Raw genomic sequence first — 8042 nt, 5'->3', positions numbered from 1 at the left:
AAATAAACAAACAACCATTACAAGGGAAATACTACGCGGGTTTGAATGTCAGTTACATGTAGACATGACCTGAAAGGCACACCCTGATTAGCACTTGTATAATAATAGCCTTCCAAGGGCTACTGAGTATCCTGTCACATCACGACTAAGTGCCACATAAGCTATGCAATGTATAGTAAACTCTACCCATACTACAACATTTCCTGTTTGGCTGGATGCTCTTTTTTTTAAAAGAATGTCTCTGTGTCTTCTGTTTGCTTTTGTCACTCTTTCCCTGTTCATCCCTCAACTCTTCAATACTTGAAATGTAATCTTTCGCATCCTTTCTAAGGCGAATGATTGTGATGTTTGCACTGAAAAGTTGCAGGATTAGTGAAACAAAAACTGCCATCGAAAATGTTTTATTTTTGAATGGTAAGTAAAGAACCTGAATTTTGTGAATTTTACCAAACTAATGGAACCAAAGAGGCCATGATATTAGCAATTGTACCATGAGGGCATGACTCCCTGAGTGTACGATACTGTTTTGATCATTTGCGAAAGGCCTACTTGTATCAGGGTACAATAAATGATTCACTTTGTCAATACGCAACACTTTTTATCTTTAATTCTATTTTTTGTTTCAGTTTTCTATTTAAAAAACCAACACTATTTTACTTCATGTTTTAAAAAATATCTACCCAAATAAATGATGTCTGTACAGTTGTAAAATGTATGTAAAATAAAATGTTTTCTTAAAATATTTTGTAATTGTAAAATTGTGTCTTGTTTTTTGTTTCTCCAGAAAATGTGCTAGTCTCATGGCTGTATCTTTCAGAGTCCAAAAAGCCTTTCTGAGAAAGGGTGTTTTGGGTTTATACCATCTCCCGAACTTAAAAGGTGTGGCATAAGGAGTTAGAAAATAAAAGAAAGCACATATTTCACTCTTTGGTCTACGTCTACACTGGTTGCAACACATTTGCTGCCATCTGTCAGAACTGATTACCTCAAATTAGCTTGTGGAGTAATTATAACCATAATTCAGGCTGTCAGTGTCAAGTGTATTATCAGTCAGCACACAGATTCACATATCTGCCTGATTCTAATTTTTCTTTTCAATTTGTCATTTCAATATTCAGTGATGTAATTCAGTGTTACTGTGTCCATGCATGCAGTTTCCGTTTCACAAGGTGGCTATACCACTACAAAAATGCCAGGCTTTTGTATGTCATCATCTGTCTGTACCAACACCTAACATAACAGCTCGATTATGTATAATGTTTTGGTTCCATTACACAGATTGTGTGTTAAAATGCTCTGATAAATACTTATCAGATCTTATCAGTAATATATCTATCAGGATCTGCCAATGACTGCAGTAAGATTTGTTTGGCTGTCAGGCAAATAGTGCATAAGGGAGGGATCAGTGTAACTAAATACCTGTACCTGGAGAGAAACATGACTCATCACATGAGGCGACAGAAAATCTAAAGGGAGAAAACAAATGAAACGATCAGCGGATGCCTGTCAGAAATGAAATCATTTATACTTTTTACTTGCTTTTACCAATAAGTGTGCAGCTGTCCTGTTCCAGAGTAAGCTCTTCACAACTGACCTGTTGTTGGTGACTATCAGGCAGGGACACGCACTTGCTCAACCAAGGTCTTGTTAGAGGGGTTTGTCTCCAAATGCAAACAACCACATTATACAGGTATGTATAAATGGCTTTAAATCACAGTTTAGGTATTAATAGTCTCTAGGCATTACCTAAGGTTTGTTTAAAAAACAACAACAAAACAAATGGATTCATTGTTTCAGAATGCATTTCATAGATAACATAACTCAGTTTATTTTTATCTATAATACAGAGGGTCTTCGACCTACGACGTGGATCCGTTCTTAAGGCGGTGTAACACGAATTTCAGTGTAAGTCGGAATACTATACAAATAATAATTAAGAATAAAAAATAGATAATGAAAAAAAAGATTACTCTATACGGGGGCAAAAGAGGCAGTACAATTCTTTACAGTACTGTAAAGAATTTTGTCCCCGTTTCGTGGGATAAACTTTATTCTTGCACTGCATTTTATTTTGTAGACAACTCTTGTTTTGAAGGGCCGTCTAACTGGAAACACAATTTTCGCCAGCGCACTTGCGTGAGTCATTCTGGTACAAGCCGTGTGAATGAACAAGTTGTGCCTGGGGTGCCGAATGGCAGCGAGGAGGCAGGGTCGATCTCAACTGTCTCTTTTATTACATCAATAAAAGAGACAACAAAACATCTCTTTTATTACATCAACAATACCCAAAAATGTAACATAGGTTTCTTTTCCGCGCAACAACTTAATATCTAATTTCACTTCCATGGTGATGGCATTTCTTATCTGAAGAATCTACCTTATACTTTGGAGCCATAACGAAGGGCAAAAAACAAAACAAACAAATGATCAAACACGTGAGAGAGGAAAGAGAAACACAACCTGTGAAAAGTTGCCTTCCTCGCCCACGACACCACAAAGTGTATTCATCCGTTGTGTGCTATAAAGTAGTTCGCAATTGTTTATGGTGCTTGTTTGTAACCTCAAAACATTGTAAATCGAGACCGTCATAAACCGAAGAACCCCTGTATCGTAGATTATAGATAACTATATTATATTATAATATATAATATCAAAATCTGACCTTGACCTTTTGTTATCACAGGATCATGGTGTTGAAATTACAGCTCTAAAATATATAATTTTAAAATCTTGTTTCATTGAAGACAAGGCATTGAAAAAAATAAATAAATCACAAAAGACATGAAATTTCTGTTGGAATGTCAAAAGAAGCCAAAATTCCAAAGAGCAGGAATATCTAGTCTCTAACTCTTTCAGATTGGCGCTCAGAAAATGATACCCTGGAATGTGATTGAAATCCTTTATTCGTCCCATTCATACCCATTATAAATAGCCACTTTCCATAAACCGTAATCCTGTTATGTCATGCATTTGTCATGATTACTGTATGAATCCCTTCCATGGGCCCTCAACTATGGCATTATAGTTGTACCACAATTGCGAGCACGGGACATCTCGCTCACTCGAGTCGTCCTCTACGTGCGCTCAGTTCTGCTCACATGTTAGATTTGTGCCACAAAAATAGCCAATCAGAGCTTGTAAAAGCACATTGATTGACAGCTTGGAATCCAATGAGATTGCTTGTTGTGTTCACCCAGAACGAGCAAACGAGAGTGCGTCAACACGGACTTGGGCAGGGGAAGGTAGACTTATTTAGAAACAATGTATGGGAATTACTTTTAATATGATTATTATTGCTGTATCGTGTCATTTGACAGATCTCGTTAGTTTTTGTACTTTAATGACTTAAGCCCACCTCCTCCCGCCCAAGTCGATGCCACACACTCTCGTTTGCTCGAAACTCCACTGTACACAGTGTTAATGGTGCACTGCTTCCCCCTCCTGAGACGCCGGATGATGGACCAGAATTTCACAGAAGCCGTCCAGAAGTCGTTTTCCATAGCCTCACCGAATTACTCGCACACTCGAGTTTTTGCCTTGGTGACCGCCAAAGCCGCACTATGTTTAGCCAGCCTGTACCTGTCAGCTGCCTGGAGTCTCACAGGCCAAAAAGGCCCGATAGGACTCCTTTTTCAGCTTGACGGCATTCCTTCAGGGATTGCCGCCAAGATAGGCACCGATCAATTTACAGCCACAACTCTGATCAGGCAACTCGACAATGGAAGCGCAGGACATGGTCCACTCAGACTGGTCCACTGGTGCCAAGTGTACATATGGACACCCCCATGTTTGAACATGGTGTTCATGATGGACCATCTGTGACGAGCACTGAAGTCTAATTACAAAACACCACCCAGGTTCAGACCGGGGGGGGGGGCTTCCTCCCAATCATGCCCTTCCTCGTCTCACTGTCATTGCCCATGTGAGCATTGAAGTCCTCCGGCATAATGAGGGAGTCCCTGAGGGAGTGCTCTGCAGCAAACCCTCCAAGGACTCCCAAAAGTGTGGGTACTCTGAACTGCTGTTTGGTACAAAGGCACAAACAACAGTCAGGACCCACCCCCCCTCCTGAAGGCGGAGGGAGGCTATCCTCTCGCCCACTGGGGTAAACCCCAATGTACAGGCTGAGCTGGGAGGCAATAAGTATGCCCACACCTGCTGTGTGCCTCTCACCACAGGCAACTCCAGAGTGGAAGAGAGTCCAAGCCCTCTCGAGAGGACTGGTACCAGAGCCCAAACTGCGTGTGAGGCGGGTCCGACTATATTTAGTCGGAACTTCTCTGCCTCGCACACCAGCTCAGGCTCCTTCCTTGCCAGAGAGGTGACATTCCATGTCCTAAGAGCTAGTATCTTTAGCTGGGGATTGGTGCGCCAAGGTTCCCACCTTCGGCCACCGCCCAGCTCACTTCGCACCTGACCCTTATGGCCCCTGTCACAGGTCGTGAGTCCATGGGAAGGGGGACCCACGTCATCCTTTTGGGCTGAGCCTGGCCGGGCCCCATGGGTGCAGGCCCGGCCACCAGACACTCGCCAACCAGCCCCACCTCCAGGCCTGCCTCAAGAGGGGGGCCCCATGGACCCGTATCCGTACAAGGTACAATAAGATCCATTTAATATACTCATCATAAAGGGGTCTATGAGCCGTGTTTAGTCTGGAACCTCACCTAAGTCCTGCTTGTCATGGGTGACCCTACCACATAAAGTCTCCAACAACTTAGTTCCTAGGATCACTAGAACACGCAAACCCCTCCACTGCGTTGAGACGGCTCACCTAATGTTATAAATTTAAAAATGTATTTATTTAGTAAAAATTAATCCATAATGAAATTGACTTTCATTGTGTGAAGGTGAAACCTTCATATGTTATTCCTTGACTTTATTATTGTGTGAAGGTGTAACCTTCAAACATATGTTATTGTGCTCGGCCATTTTCTTTATTATTGTGTGAAGGTGTAACCTTCACACATATGTTATTGTGCTCGGCCATTTTCTTTATTATTGTGTGAAGGTGTAACCTTCACACACATGTTATTGTGCTCGGCCATTTTCTTTATTGTGTGAAGGTGAAACCTTCACACTTATGTTTTTCTTCACCTTTATTATTATTTTTTTTTTTTTTTTTATTATTCCGACTGGTTTTTAGGTTCGTTTTAACTCCTTCCCAGTTCATCCAATTCATTCCGTTCAAACTTCATATCATTCCACATATTCCATTTTTCAAGTTTCAACTTTTCATCGTTTTCCTACAATTTAAGTTTTTGTACCGTAAAAATGGCCTAATGTTAAGTGAATGGAGTGGTCTTTGCACTTTATTTTTAAGCTTTAACGGTTTCAACAATTCCTGTGTCCCCGTGGCTCAGTGGTAGAGTTGTCGTATTCCCACTTCATGTTCGTGAGTTTGATCCCAGGTTGAGTCTTTTCTCACATTCAGTGGTTTTTTTCTTCAGTTTATTCAGTTTTTTTCGTTCGTTTCTACTCCTTCCCAGTTTATCCAATTCATGCCGATACTTCATATCATTCCACATATTCATGTGAAGAGCTTTTATATTTTTCAAGTTTCAGCTATTCATCGTTTTCCTACAATTCAAGATTTTTTGTATTATTCACATTTTCATTATTTGGCCTATTCAAACTGTTCTTACATTCATTTCATCTTACTTTTCAATCCACAGTTCAACTTTTTTCAGTGTTTGAACGTGAATCTGTAAAGAACCATGAATAATACAAAGTTAAAACATACTTCACACTCAATTTAAAAGTTTTCACAGTGTGTGCAAGTGTCATGGCACCATGGCCCAGTGGTAGTGTTGTCGCTTTCCAGTTGGGAGTGCATTGGTTCGAGCATTCTCGTTTCACACTTAATTTTTCTTCAGTTTTCACTTGTATTCTCTACATTATTTGGCCCATTCAAACTGTTCTTACTTCGTATTATTCACACTTTTTATTATTCAAACCATTTTAAACATTCAACATCATTACACACTTTTTATTATTCAAACCATTCAAAAATTCCACATCATTCCACAGTTCAACTCTTTCAGTTTTTCAACTTTGTATTTCATATTTGTATTTCATAGACATTTAACACATTCCTTAGGCTTTATGGTTCATTCCCATTCTCATGAATTCATAGTTATGAATCATTTCCCATAATTTCATATTTTTCACCCAAAACAACTCATAATTCATTTCCAATAGCAGATTTAACATTTATTTCCCATGAGGCGATCATGCAGCCATCTTGGACATTTGACGACACAGTCCGAACACTCCAGTCCTCGACGGCCGATATCCTGCATGTTTTCCAATTTTCTCATCCCAACAAACCTCAATCAAATGCTAAGTTCATTAACAGGAGCTTGAAAATGATCCTAATCACTTGAATCAAGTGTGTTTGCGAGTGAGAGGGTTCAAAAACATGCAGGATACCGGCCCTCCAGGACTGGAGTTCGACACCTATGATTTAGGTACACAAAGTACTCCATTTCCCATGCGGCGATCGGGTGGCCATCTTGGACATTTGACGACACAGTCCGAACACTCCAGTCCTCGACAGCCATCCTGCATTTTTTCCGGTTTTCTCATCCCAACACACCTCATTCAAATGATTAGTTCATTAACAGGAGTTTGAAAATGATCGCTAATCACTCGAATCAGGTGTGTTTGCAACAGAGGATTCAAAAACAGGCAGGATACCAGCCCTCCAGGACTGGTGTTCGACACCTATGATTTAGTTACACTAAGTACTCCATTTCCCATGCGGCGATCGGGTGGCCATCATGGACATTTGACCACACAGTCCCAACACTCCAGTCCTCGAGGGCCGGTATCCTGCATTTTTTCCGCTTTTCTCACCGCAACACACCTCATTCAAATGATTAGTTCATTAACAGGAGCTTGAAAATGATCCTGATCACTTGAATCAGGTGTGTTTGCAAGTGAGAGGATTCAAAAACATGCAGGATACCGGCCCTCGAGGACTGGAATTTGACACCCATAGTTTAGTTACACAAAGTACTCCATATGGGGGCGGCATGGCTTAGTGGTAGAGTGGTCGTCTCCCAGCCGAAAGGCCGTGGGTTCGATCCCCCGACCATCAAGACCATGTCTAAGTGTCCTTGAGCAAGACACTGAACCCTCCAAATATATTTTATTTATATATGTACATATCCAACAGAGTTTGTTTTGCTATTAGCATAATTATGCTATTATAGTCCATAAAGGGGACTATGTGTGTGTGTGTGTGTGTGTATTATTTTAATCTAGATATGTATGGATAGGTCTGACGCCAAGGAATATTTTGAGTGATTAAAAGTAAAAAAAAAAAAAAAAAAAAAAAATCATAAGTGCCTTTGTTATGATGCCTCAAAAGCATAGCCAATGTTTTGTCCAAACATGGTGATGTGTCATGTTGAGTGATAAACTGTCCTTATCAAAAACTGGGCATGCATAAACATATTCTGTTGCTATGACTTATTGACGTATCCAATACTCTAACTATGTCATATGAAATGATCCACAAATATTTTGTTTTTATATAGATACGTATAACATTGTTAGTTTTGCTATTAGCAAAATTCTGCTATTGTCCATAAAAGGGATATCCATATTACTTTTTTTAAAAACTTGATATGTATGAATAGGTCTGATGCCACTGAGCATTTTCAGTGGTTGAAAGTAAAAATATATTAAAAAATGGTTTTGTTATGACACCTGAAAAGCAGTGAGCTTTTTTGGAAGAAAAATAAAATGCGTACTATGTTTTTCACAAACCCCCAAGGGTTGACCTGAAATATGGGTACTTTGTGTAAATAAGTAAACATGCACAATAATACAGTGGACCCCCCCGGTCCACTGACGCAGCATCAGGAGCAACTGGTGGTTCAGTGTCTTGCTCAAGGACACTTAGGTGTGGTCTTGATGGTCGGGGGATCGAACCCTCGGCCTTCCGGCTGGGAGATGTCCACTCTGCCACCGAGCTATGCCGCTGCTATTGGTTGGCGTCATGAGATACTGGTCGTCATGGTGTCACTAAGATGGTC

The sequence above is a fragment of the Hippichthys cyanospilos genome, chromosome 5 (genome assembly GCF_059441005.1).
Source record: "Hippichthys cyanospilos isolate Australia breed blue-spotted pipefish chromosome 5, RoL_Hcya_1.0, whole genome shotgun sequence".
Classification (NCBI taxonomy): Eukaryota; Metazoa; Chordata; class Actinopteri; order Syngnathiformes; family Syngnathidae; genus Hippichthys; species Hippichthys cyanospilos.
Note: the sequence above shows the minus strand (reverse complement) of the source record.